Source organism: Nomascus leucogenys, chromosome 13 (genome assembly GCF_006542625.1).
Source record: "Nomascus leucogenys isolate Asia chromosome 13, Asia_NLE_v1, whole genome shotgun sequence".
Lineage (NCBI taxonomy): Eukaryota > Metazoa > Chordata > Mammalia > Primates > Hylobatidae > Nomascus > Nomascus leucogenys.
Genome location: NC_044393.1, coordinates 14371044 through 14383113, shown reverse-complemented (window position 1 = coordinate 14383113; position 12070 = coordinate 14371044). Strand labels below are relative to the sequence as shown.

Below are 12070 nucleotides of genomic sequence, written 5' to 3'. Positions count from 1 at the left end.
GGAGTGCAGTGGCATGATCTCGGCTCATTGCAACCTCTGCCTCCTGAGTTCAAGTGATTCTCCTGCCTCAGCCTCCCAAGTAGCTGGGACTACAGGCGTGCACCACCATGCTCAGCTAATTATTGTATTTTTAGTAGAGACAGGGTTTCACCATCTTGGCCATGCTGGTCTCTAACTCCTGACCTCAAGTGATTCGCCCGCCTCGGCCGCCCAAAGTGCTGGAATTATAGGCATGAGCCACCGCGCCAGGCCAAGGGCTATTTTTAATACAGAAAACCTGGCCTATCCTTACTTATCATAAATATACTGGTCTGCAACTTGCTTTCTCCTGACATTATTTTTATAAGATATTTCCATAATGATACATGTGGCTCAAGTTTATTCATTTTCATTGCTGTGTAATATTTTATCATATAACTTGGCCTCACCTTTTAAAATCCTTTTTCCTAATGATGTCTATTTAAGTTTGTTCCAATTTTTTCCTCATACTGGTCCATAAATCCTTAGCCACAATTCAAATTCTAGGAAACCTAAAAATGGAAGGCTTTTTATAATTTATTTAGCAGCAAGATCTGACCTGATTTGAACTTCTTTAGTGGCAAAACCTGACCTGAATAGACAGAAAGCTATTTATAATCATTATGCCACTTAATGTGAATATTCATATGTTCCACTGTGGAAATATTTATTTTTGTTTTTTGTTTTTTTGGGTTTTTTTTGAGACAGGGTCTCCCTCTGTTGCCCAGGCTGGAGTGCAGTGGTGCAATCACAGCTCACTGCAGCATCAACCACATGGGTTCAATCAATCCTCCTGCCTCAGCCTCCTGAGTAGCTGGGACTACAGGCATGGGCCACCATACCGAGTTTAGATTTTTGCTTACAGGATGAACCAGTCCTCTCAAGGAGTATGATAGGAGATTTCATGAATGCACCATATTGTCTTTCAAAATTCTAAGAATTTCTTTTTTTTTTTCTTTGAGATGGAGTTTCGCTCTTTTTGCGCAGGCTGGAGTGCAATGGCCTGATCTCGGCTCACCGCAACCTCTGCCTCCCGGATTCAAGCGATTCTCCTGCCTCAGCCTCCCAGGTAGCTGGGATTACAGGCATGCACCACCGTGCCCTGCTAATTTTGCATTTTTAGTAGAGACAGGGTTTCACCATGTTGGTCAGGCTGGTCTCTAACTCCCAACCTCAGGTGATCCGCCCACCTCGGCCTCCCAAAGTGCTGAGATTACAGGCATGAGCCACTGCGCCCGGCCTCAAAATTCTAAGAATTTCTAAAACTCAAAACACGTTTAGCCCCAAGGGCTTCAGATAAGGGATGGTGGACGGGCACAAACATGACTGCAATGTATGTGTGTGGCAGAATGTATTTTCCAAAGATGCCCTCAACAATATTTCCGGTCCTCATGCTCTTCTAGAACTTTCTCTAATTCCTCTTCCTGTGAATCTGGGTGGGATTGTGAATCATCTATAACCAATAAAAAGATGAAAAAGGCCAGGCATGGTGGTTCATGTCTGTCATCCCAGCACTTTGGGAGGCTGAGGCAGGCGGATCATCTGAGGTCAGGAGTTCAAGACCAACCTGGCTGGCATGGTGAAACCCCATCTCTACTAAAAATACAAAAATTAGCCCGAGCGTGGTGGTGCATGCCTGTAATCCCAGCTACTTGGGAGGCTGAGGTGAGAGAATAGCTTGAACCTGGCAGGTGGAGGTTTCAGTGAGCCGAGATTCTGAGATTGCCCTACTGCACTCCAGCCTGGGCGACAGAGTGAGCGAGACTCTGTCTCAAAAAAAAAAAAAAAAAGATGGAAATGATGCTGCACAATTTGTGAGGCAATGCAGCTTCTGACTTGATCACTAGGACACTCACCTTTGGAGCCTGGAATCCTTATGCCGTGAAGAAGCCCAGGCCAAGTGGAGAGGCCACATACAGATGCTATGGTCAGCAGCCCCAGCAGAGGTTCCGGATGACAGCCAGCATCAGCCACCAAGCATGTCAGAGAACAAAGCTTTAGATGTCCCAACTCCCAGCTGTCAAGTCATCCTCACCCTTTAAATCTTCCCATCTAAAGCCCCAGATAAGCTGTCCCACTGTGCCCTTTCCAAAATGATGAGCATGATAAAATGGTTATTGTTTTACACCACTAAATTTGGGATAATTTGTTATGCTGCAGCAGTAGTAACTGGAGCAACACACTTTTTTTTGTTTTTTTTTTTGAGAGGGAGTCTTGCTTTGTTACCCAGGCTGAAGTGCAGTGGCGCAATCTCGGCTCACTGCAACCTTTGCCTCCTAGGTTCAAGCGATTCTCCTGCCTCAGCCTCCCAAGTAGCTGGGATTACAGGTGCACACCACCACGCCCAGCTAATTTTCATATTTTTAATAGAGACAGGGTTTCGTCATGTCGTCCAGGCTGGTCTCGAACTCCTGACCTCAAGTGATTCCCCCCACCCCCCTGCCTCGGCCTCCCAAAGTGCTGGAATTACAGGCATGAGCCACTGCAACCGGCTCAACATGCGTTTATATGTAATTTGTGCATGGGGCAAAAATATCTCCAGGTCACGTGGTTTACAAGAGAGGATTTGGTGAACAGGTGAGGTATGCAAATCTTCTGCTTTACTATTTTCCAAATTGTTCTCCAAAATAGTTGTAGCAATTTATACTCCCAGCAGCAGTGAAGGAGGGCTTCCTTTATTTCCTGCTTCACCCACCGTTACTGTAATCAGAATTTTCCAGGGTTTGGTCCTTCTGCCACCAATCCCCTCTGAAGAGAAAGAGTAAGGTAAGAGTTAGCAAAGGCCTCCAAGAGCTTTGATTCTGTAAAGGACTATGTCTTTGCTGTCAAAAAAAACTGACTTATAGCCAGGCACGGTGGCATGAGCCTCTAGTCCCACCTACTTGGGGGGCTGAGACAAGAGGATCACTTGAGTCCAAGAGTTCTGTATTGTAGTGCACTATGTCAATTGGGTGTCTGCACTAAGTTCAGCATCAATATGGCGACCTCCCAGGACTGGGGGACCACCAGGTTGTCTAAGGAGGGATGAACCAGCCCAGGTTGGAAATGGATCAGGTCAAAACTCCAGTGTTGATTAGTAGTGGGATCGCGCCTGTGAATAGCCACCGCACTCCAGCCTAGGCAACATAATGAGACCCTGCCTCTAAAATAATTAAAAAATTAAAAATTAAATAAAATAGCCCGGGCATGGTGGCTCACGCCTGTAATCCCAGCACTTTGGGAGGCCAAGGCGGGCAGATCACCTGAGGCCAGGAGTTCAAGACCAGCTTGGCCAACGTGGTGAAACCCTGTCTCTACTAAAAATACAAAAATTAGCCGGGCGTGGTGGCCGGCGCCTGTAATTCCAGCTACTCAGGAGGCCGAGGCAGAGGTTGCAATGAGCTGAGATCACACCATCGCACTCTAGCCTCGGCGACAACAGTGAAACTCGGTCTCAAAAAATAATAATAATAATAAAAATAAAAAACAAAAACTGACTTATATCCCTTTTTTAAATTCTCCTCAGTCTTTCCTATCCTGTAGAGGAAGGCCTAAGGCATGACAAGATTGCTCCTAGTATTGTCTGATATAACTCATTCTCTCATTCAACAGATATTAGTATTTATCAAGTACTGGCCAGGCGTGGTGGCTCACACCTGTAATCCCAGCACTTCGGGAGACCAAGACAGGCGGATCACTTGAGGTCAGAAGTTTGAGACCAGCCTGGCCTATATGGTGAAATCTCATCTCTACTAAAAATACTATATATATATATATATAGGCCAGGTGTAGCGGCAGGTGCCTGTAATCCCAGGTACTTGAGAGGCTGAGACATGGGAATTGCTTGAACCCGGAAGGCAGAGGTTGCAGTGAGCCAAGATCGCCCCACTGCACTCCAGCCTGGGCGATAGAGTGAGACTCTGTCTCAAAAAAAGAAAAAATAATAATATTTATCAAGTACCAAACTAGATGCCAGACATTTTTCTAGATGCTAAGAGAAAATTATGATGATGATGATGATGCCACTGCCATCTAGGGACCAGGTATTTATTGAATTTTTTAGTCAGCCAACATCCATTCACCTGACTTCTGAAACAGCCAGATTTCCTTCTCTCCTTGTTTTCAGTCTATGTGCTTCTCTGAGGTTGTTAACTCCATTTCCATCTCCAGACATCATATGAACTAGCCTGGCCAGTCAGAATATTATATTCCTTTTGCAACAGTGATTGGTTCAGGGCTGAGCAGACCAGCCAGAGCCAATGATACTAAATGTCCAGCTTTCTTTGTGCCTTTGGAGAGGCCAACTTTCTCTTTCATGCTAGACATAAACATGACAGGTTGTGAGGCCACAGCAATGGCAACTGTTTTATCAACATGTAGAACCTGAGAATGAAATGAGCATATGAACAGACGGATACAAACAGCAAAGAGAAATTGAGTCCTAATGATATAGTTTGACTCTTGAATTCACCTAGTCCTAACCTGCCTTTCTTTTCTTCCCCAGTTTTGCATCTGCTGAGGTTTTTACAAGTGTGTTTTTTTTATTTTAAGTGAATCATAGCACACATACAGAAAAATACACATTGTAACAAAAGTATAGTTTGCTAAATTTTTACAAATGGAATATACCCATTTAACCAATACTCACATCAAGAAATAAGGACATGACATAATATATACATGTACATCATATATGTATAGGTATGTATATGCATATGTGTATGTATATGATGTACATGGTCTCCAATTTATGACAGTTTGACGTACCGCTTTTTTATTTCATGATGGTGAGAAAGTGATACATGTTCAGTAGAAACTGGACTTCAAGAAGGCCAGGCACAGTGGTGCATGCCTGTAATCCCAGCACTTTGCAGGCCAAGGCGGGTGGATCACTTGAGGTCAGGAGTTCAAGACCAGCCTGGTCAACATGGAGAAGCCCCATCTCTACTGAAAATACAAAAAATTAGCCAGGCATGGTGGTGCGCACCTGTAATCCTAGCTACTTGGGAGGCTGAGGCAGGAGATTAGCTTGAACCCAGGAGGCGGAGGTAGCTGTGAGCCGAGATTGCCCCACTGCACTCCAGCCTGGGTGAGAGAACAAGACTCCATCTCACCAAAAAAAAAAAAAAGAAAGAAACCGGACTTCAAGTACCTATACAACCATTCTGTTTTTCAGTTTCAGTACAGTATTCAATAAATGATATGAGATATTCAACACTTGATTATAAAATAGGCATTGTGTTAATTTTACCCAACTTTAGGCTAATGTAAGTGTTCCGAGCACATTTAAGGTGGACTAGGCTAAACTAAGATGTTTGGTAGATTAGGTGGATTAGTGCATTTTCAATTTACGGTATTTTCAGCTCACAGTGGGTTTAGCAAGATGTAGCCCCTCTGTATGTTGAGGAGCACCTGTGCTGTTATGTCTGGCTCCGTTTGCTCACCATGTTTTGTGAGATTCATGCATACCCATGAGTGAGATTGTAAAACCATTCATTTTAATTGCTGAATAGTATCCCGCTGTGTGAATACACCATAGTTTACTTTCCAGTCAACTGCTGTCATCTGGCATTTGGATCGTTTCTAGTTAGAGGATACTAGGAATAAAGCTGCTATAAGCTCCCTGGGACAGTGGCTCTCAGGCTTGTGAAATACTCTCTTGATGTAGTGTATTAGGCATAGCTGGGGGCTCACATGATATCAGCAGCCTTAGTTTCTCTCAATATCTTAGTTCTGCTTCCCTGTGAGTTGGTTTCATCAGATTCATGTGTTCCTCCTGACCAGCTTATTCCCAGCTGCTCCAGGCTTCCATTCCCCAGCCCAGTCACTTAGCCAAAAAAAGAAATTTTATAATAAAGTCGCATTGGTCTGGCTTCATTCATGTGTTCCTCCCTGAGCCGATCCCTGTGACTAAAGGGATGGAGTGTGCTGATTGGACAGAAGTGGTCACATGCCCACTCCCCACCCCGCCCCCACCCTGCAGCCAGGAAGCAAGATCAGCTTCCTGTGAACCACATGGCTGATGTAGGGAGGGGTGGCTCCCCGAGGGGAAATCAAAGTGCAATTATTCAAGTGGAATTGTTGCTGGGCAGGCAAAAACAACAGATATTTGTGGACCACACCAACTTTTTTTTCAATGCCTTCATGCCTTTAGGTGCTCTGTTTCTGCTACCAGGAAATACTGTGTTCTCTTTCTCCTCATCCTCTAAGATCCGGCTTAAATATTTTTCCCATCCTGAAACCTCCCAGAATTTTTGGACTTGATTCTGGATGGATGTTCTTTTTTTTTTTTTCTTTTAAGACTGAGTCTCTCTCTGTTGCCCAAGCTGGAGTGCAGTGGCGCTATCTCGGCTCACTGCAACCTCCGCCTCCCAGGTTCAAGCAATTTTCCTGCCTCAGCCTCCCGAGTAGCTGGGATTACAGGCGCCCACCACCGTGCCTGGCTAATTTTTTGTATTTTTACTAGATACAGGATTTCGCCATGTTGGCCAGGCTGGTCTCGAACTTCTGACCTCAGGTGATCCGCCCACCTTGGCCTCCCAAAGTGCTGGGATTAGAAAGGCCTGAGCCACCACGCCGGCCTGGATGGATGTTCTTAACCTCCATTTACTCTCCTTCTGTTGGAAGAGGCTCAAAAGCTTAAAACAGCATTCCACAGGCCCTCTTGCAGCTAGGACAGTGGGAAGTTAAATTCTGTCAGTTAGATTCATTTGCATGAGATCTGGAGGATGGGAGAGAGGGAGAGGGCATCTTTCTGGAGCTGTGTCAGCTAAGGGAGCAGTTCTGGCAGGTGGGAGGAGCGTGTACAGTGGAGTCCACTGTGCAGTCCCCACTTAGGAGGGTGTGAGGTAGTAGGATGGAGACCATGGTGGTGGCAGGGAAGCAGCAGTTTGGTAACCTTGGGAGCAAGGCCTTGCTGGAGGAACCTTGAAATCAAAAGCCTGAAATGGCCCCTGAATTCTACTCTTACAGACCTCCTAATGATTTTATAAGCACCTATATCCCTGTATTAAATCTTATTTATTTATTTATTATTATTTTTTTTAAATTATAGTCACAGAGTCTTACACTGTTGCCCAGGCTGGTCTCCAACTCCTGGCCTCAAGCAATCCTCCCACCTGGGCCTCCCAAAACACTGGGATTACAGGTGTGAACAACTGTCAAGCCTCAAAATTCTTTTTTGGGCCAGGCGCGGTTGCTTCCACCTGTAATTCCAGCACTTTGGGAGGCCAAGGTGGGCAGATCACTTGAGGCCAGGAGTTCGAGACCAGCCTGGCCAACATTGTGAAACGCCATCTCTACTAAAAATACAAAAATTAGCCAGGCGTGGTGGCCCATGCCTGTAATCCCAGCTACTCGGGAGGCTGCAGGGAAGAAGAAGAATTGCTTGAAATTGGGAGGCGGAGGTACAGTGAGTCAAGATCACACCGCTACACTCCAGCCTGGGTGACAGAGAAAAACCGTGTCTCAAAAAAATACAATAAAATAAAAGATTTTTTTAAAAAGCACTTGAATAGCACTTACTCTGTGTCAGGCACTAGTCTAAGCACTTTATTAAAAATTTACGGACCAGACATGGTGGCTCATGCCTGTAATCCCAACCCTTTGGGAGGGCAGAGCAGGCAGATCACTTGAGGTCAGTAGTTCAAGACCAGCCCGAACAACATGGTGAAACCCCATCTCTACTAAAAATACAAAAATTAGCTGAGCATGGTGATATGCGCCTGCAATCCCAGCTACTCGGGAGGCTGAGGAAGGAGAATAGCTTGAACCCGGGAGGTGGAGGTTGCAGTGAGCTGAGATCGCACCACTGCACTCTAGCCTGGGCAACAAGAGTGAAACTCCATCTAAAAAAAAAAAAAAAAAATTTACAACTAGGCATGGTGGTTCACACCTGTAATCCCAGCACTTTGGCAGGCCAAGGCGGGTGGATCCCCTGAGGTCTGGAGTTCAAGACCAGCTTGGCCTACATGGTGAAACCCTGCCTCTACTAAAAATAAAAAATTAGTCGGGTGTGGTGGCACACAGGTCCCAGCTACTCCGGAGGCTGAGGCAGGAGAATTGCTTGAATCCAGGAGGTGGATGTTGCAGTGAGCCAAGATCCCGCCACTGCACTCTAGCCTGGGCGACAGAGTGAGACTTTGTCTCAAAAAAAAAAAAGAAAAAAAAATTTACTTAATGGGCTGGGTGTGGTGGCTCCTGCCTGTAATCCCAGCACTTTGGGAGGTCAAAGGGGACGGATCACTTGAATCCAGGAGTTCAAGACGAGCCTGGCCAACATAGCCAAATTTCATCTCTACTAAAAAATACAAAAAATTAGCTGGGCCGTGGTGGCATGCGCCTGTAGTCCCAGCTACTCGGGAGGCTGAGGCAGGAGAATGGCTTGAACCTGGGAGGCAGAGGTTGCAGTGAGCCCAGATCGCTCCATTGCACTCCATCCTGGGTGACACAGCGAGACCCTGTCTCAAAACAAAACAAAACAGTACAAACCACTGAACAAACAAAACCCTTAATCTTTACAACAACATCTTGAGGTAAGTACTACTGCCACCCTCATTTGCAGATGAGGAAATCAGAGTCTAGAAGGATTAAGAAATTTGCCCAAGGTCACACAACTGGTTTTTATAAATTATGTAAGGTTATGCGTAAATTTCTTAATGCCATGGGGAATGCTCTTGATGGGAAGGACTGTCCTTGAAGGCAAGCACTGTTTTTTTTTCATATTTGCACCCCAGTGCCTAAATCAGCACCCCAAGCACTTGATAGGTGTTTGGTAAATATTGGTTGAATGAATGAATGAAACTATTTATGAATTCAACTGAGTCTGCTGTAAAAAGAAAAAAAAACCTAAAGATTAAAAAGAAATTCAGAGTATATTTTCCCACTAGAGCACAGGTGAGCAAAGTTCTTTTATAAAAAGGCAGATAGTAATTTTTTTGTTTTTTTGAGACAGAGTCTCACTCTGTCACCCAGGCTGGAGTGCAGTCACATGATCACCGCAGCCTGGACCTCTTGGGCTCAAGTGATCCTCCCACCTTAGCCTTCCAAGTAGCTGGGACACAGACTTACAACACTATGCCTGGCAAATATTTTTTTATTTTTTTCTATAGAAACAAGGTGTCACTATATTACCCAGGCTGGTCTCAAACTCCTAGCCTCAAGTGATCCTCCCACCTTAGCCTCCCAAAGGGCTAGGATTAGAGATAGTAAATTCTTTTTTTTCGAGATGGGGGTCTCGCTCTATTGCCCAGGCTGCAGTGCAGTGGCTTGATCTCAACTCACTGTAGTCTCCGCCTCCAAGGTTCAAGCAATTCTCCTGCCTCAGCCTCCTGAGTAGCTGGGACCACAGGCATGTACCACAACACCCAGCTAATTTTTGTATTTTTGGTAGAGATGGGGTTTCACCATTTTGGCTAGGGTGGTCTCCAACTCCTGGCCTCAAATTATCTGCCTGTCTCAGCCTCCCAAAGTGCTGAGATTACATGCGTGAGCTACTGGGCCAAGCGAAGATAGTAAATACTTTTTATTTTACTGGCTATACTATCTTTGGCACAGCCAATTAATTCTGCTATTCTATCACAAAGGCAGCCATAGCCACTATGTAAACAAAGGAGTGTGTTTCTGTTCCAATAAAACTTTATTTACAAAGACAAGCAGCAGACCAGATTTGGCTCATGAGTTGTACTTTGCTGACCTTGCCCTATAGGATGAGTTTTAATATATCAAAAGATTTACTGTAGATTACTGTACTTAGTAAAATCATTTTTTTGCTTTGTTTTGAAAAAATTATTTATTTTATTTTATTTTATTTTTTTGAGACAGAGTCTCACTCTGTCTCCCAGGTTGGAGTGCAGTGGCTCAATCTTGGCTCACTGCAATCTCGGCCTGCCAGGTTCAAGCGATTCTCCTGCCTCAGCCTCCTGAGTGGCTGTGATTACAGGTGTCTGCCACCACGCCCGGCTAATTTTTGTATTTTTAGGAGAGACAAGGTTTCGCCATGTTGGCCAGGCTGATCTCGAACTCCTGACCTCAGGCAATTTGCCTGTCTCAGCTTCCCAAAATGCTGGAATTACAGGTGTGAGCCACCATGCCCGGTCCTCTCCAACATGTAAGTAGGGAATATAAAGCTAACGTTTCAACATTGTATTTCATTTATTTTTATTTTTTTGAAAAGCAAATCTTTATTGTCTAGAAATACATATTTTAAAAATCCCTCACAAAAGATGCTATTCTCTAATTTCCCCATCTTCTTTTTCTTTCTTTTTTTTTAAGACAGAGTCTTCCTCTGTCACCCAGGCTGGAGTGCAGTAGTGTGATCTCCGCTGCAACCTCTGCCTCCCGGGTTCAAGCGATTCTCCTGCCTTAGCCTCTTGAGTAGCTGGAATTACAGGCATGTGCCACCATACCCGGCTAATTTTTGTATTTTTGTAGAGATGAGGTTTCACCTTGTTGGCCAAGCTGGTCTTGAACTCCTGACCTCAAGCGATTCACCCGCCTCAGCCTCCCAATCATTTCTCCATCTTCTTCCTCTTCTTCCACACCTCTGATATAAAGGACATTATTACACCTTATTAAAACTTCACCCAGATGTCCAGACAATGCTCCATCTATGTATTCTTCTTTATTTGCAAGCTGCATGTTCATGTAGCCATCTACAGATACCAGGTAGTCCTAGTACTCCATTCCCCACCTAAGTTTCGCCATCCTTGGCTTTCCTATTACTCCACTGAGGAAAGATTTGGGATTGAGAGGTAAACTCATCATCGTAACCACAGGCAAATGCTATGGGCGAATGCTGCAGGCCGCTGACCAGGCTGACCAGGCTCCTGACTGCAGCAGCTACCGCAGGTCCTGAGCCACTGAGCATCAAGAGAAAACTATGTTCAAGATTTTATAGTAAGGAATGTATTTGGTAACATTCCATGATTTCATACCGTAGAAGGCTCAGCCAACATTCCATGATTCCACATAGAAGGGGGTTTAGCTAACATTCCTTGAGTCTGTACAGATGAGGATGCTCTGTAGACATTCCATGACGATAAGCAAAAAGGTTCTGTAAACATTCAATGATTTTATACATGGACAGATGTTCTGCAAACGGTTCAAAATTCATCCCACAAGAAAGGATTCTAGCCAGGCGCGGTGGCTCACACCTGTATTCCCAGCACTTTGGGAGGCTGAGGCGGGCAGATCACCTGAGGTCAGGAGTTTGAGACCAGTCTGGCCAACATGGTGAAACTGTGTCTTCACTAAAAATACAAAAAATAACCGGGCATGGTGATGGGCACCTGTAATCCCAGCGACTTGGGAGGCTGAGGCATGAGAATCGCTTGAACCGGGGAGGTGGAAATTGCAGTGAACCAAGATTGCGCCACTGTACTCCAGCCAGGGTGACGGAAAAAAAAAAAAAAGAAAAAAGAAGGCTGGGCGCGGTGGCTCACGCCTGTAATCCCAGGACTTTGGGAGGCCGAGGCGGGCGGATCATGAGGTCAGGAGATGGAGACCATTCTGGCTAACACAGTGAAACCCCGTCTCTACTAAAAAAAAATTACAAAAATTAGCCTGGCATGGTGGTGGACACGTGTAGTCCCAGCTACTCGGGAGGCTGAGGCAGGAGAATGGCATGAACCCAGGAGGCGGAGCTTGCAGTGAGCGGAGATTGCGCCACTGCACTCCAGCCTGGGGACAGAGCGAGACTCCGTCTCAAAAAAAAAAAAGAAAAGAAAAGAAAAGAAAGGACTCTGTAAACATTCCATGATTCTGTATACATGTGGGTGTTCCTCAAAAACAGTTCATAATTTGATTTTTTTATTTCATTATTTATATTTTTTTTGAGATGGAGTCTCACTCTGCCACCCCGGCTGGAGTGCAGTGGCACAATCTTGGCTCACTGCGACCTCTGCCTCTCAGGGTCAAACGATTCTCCTGCCTCAACCTCCCAAGTAGCTGGGATTACAGGATGGGCCACCATGCCTGGCTAATTTTTGTATTTTTTGTAGAGAAGAGATTTCACCATGTTGGCCAGGCTGGTCTCAAACTCCTGACCTCAGGTGATCCGCCTGCCTCGGCCTCC

General features: G+C 45.2%; 1 pseudogene; it reads right to left on the bottom strand.

Moving 5' to 3' along the window:
- Positions 1-2724: 2724 nt before the first annotated feature.
- LOC100602660 lies at positions 2725-10758 on the bottom strand (annotated as a pseudogene).
- Positions 10759-12070: the final 1312 nt, after the last annotated feature.